The sequence below is a fragment of the Vicia villosa genome, linkage group LG6 (genome assembly GCF_029867415.1).
Source record: "Vicia villosa cultivar HV-30 ecotype Madison, WI linkage group LG6, Vvil1.0, whole genome shotgun sequence".
Classification (NCBI taxonomy): domain Eukaryota; kingdom Viridiplantae; phylum Streptophyta; class Magnoliopsida; order Fabales; family Fabaceae; genus Vicia; species Vicia villosa.
The window spans coordinates 138488297-138489619 of NC_081185.1; the positions used below are offsets into that span (position 1 = coordinate 138488297).

At 24.3% G+C, this 1323-nt stretch overlaps 1 long non-coding RNA gene across 1 annotated transcript; it reads right to left on the reverse strand.

The window, feature by feature from the left end:
* Nucleotides 1-331: 331 nt before the first annotated feature.
* Nucleotides 332-930, reverse strand: LOC131612514 (uncharacterized). The gene is made up of 2 exons (XR_009287397.1): nucleotides 758-930; nucleotides 332-648 (listed from the first exon to the last, which is right to left on the reverse strand). It is a non-coding gene; the product is annotated as an uncharacterized LOC131612514 (long non-coding RNA).
* Nucleotides 931-1323: the final 393 nt, after the last annotated feature.

Sequence of the window (1323 nt, forward strand, 5' to 3'; positions counted from 1 at the left end):
CATATAAGTTAGGTTTAGGGTAAAACTTTATTAACAATCTTTTACAATAAAATCTGATTATCTAATCCTTCGATTATTACAGAAACCAACAAAATAGATAGTTTAATTTATAAATAAAAAATAAGAAGAAAAAGAAAAACACCTCTTTTAACTAAATAAAAATATAAATTGTATTTGCTGGGATTCTAAGCATGCTTTGAATATTTTTTTCTCGGTTATATTCTTAAATTGAGGGACTAGGTGGTATTGAATTTTTTTTAAATAAAACACTGCGCGCCTTAATATTATACTTTAATTTTTTGTTGGACGAAGTGAAAATTTTGTCATAAAATATATTATTCGTAATAATATAAATTATATATATTATTCCAGCATTAAAAAAAGTTTATATAATCTTTTTTGATACCTTATTTTAAAGCCATTATTTATAGACCATAAAATTTGAAAAAACAACTAAATAAAAATAAATTATCAGATGTCGATACCACAACTAAGGAGAACTTATTTAATATTATAGGATTTGATCATCATGTATATGTGAAGTCACTCAAATACATATACACATTTTGAAAAAACACATAGGTATCGAAGGAGTGCTACAATCACTTGCTGGACAATCATCGTCTCTACAACATTTACGGCGCCCCGCTATAATGAAAAAAGAGAATAAAAATAAATATTGCTAAAATAGGATAAAACATTATGTAAGAAGTAAAGAAGAAAATTTTAGAACGAAAAAAAAAAAAAAAAAACTCACCGTTGACGTTCATTGTGAGAAAACATAGAGAAAGAATGAAAGTCATAACATGAACAAACATGACAATTTTAGCCATATTTAAAATATCAACACTTATATTTGTTTTTAACACTTGTTGAGTGTTTAACACATAGTACTTGTAAAGTTGTAAAAATAAATATTTTAGATTTCATAATTATGTATTGTCTTTTAAGTTAATCAATGTGTTTTCCACCTTTTATGAACTTAGAAAGGATATTTTAGATTTTTATAATTATTAAATGTCTCTTAAATTAGTCTATTTTTATTATTTAATTCTATTTGATGTGTTGTATTTGACCCTTTGGACCACTAAGTAAGGAGTTTGCATAAAAAATGTACCAATCATACAAATTTATCATCATTTTCTTTTTACCAAATTTTATTATTTTATTATCCTTTTTAAATGAAAAGTGAAAATATCGTTATAAATGTTTCTTTAGTAAGCAATGTGTTGACTTTATTCCTTTTGCATGTAGGTGTAAACCCTAAAAAGCAATTGTTTTATATTAGAAGTAAGAATTCTCTCTAGAACTACACAAATAATC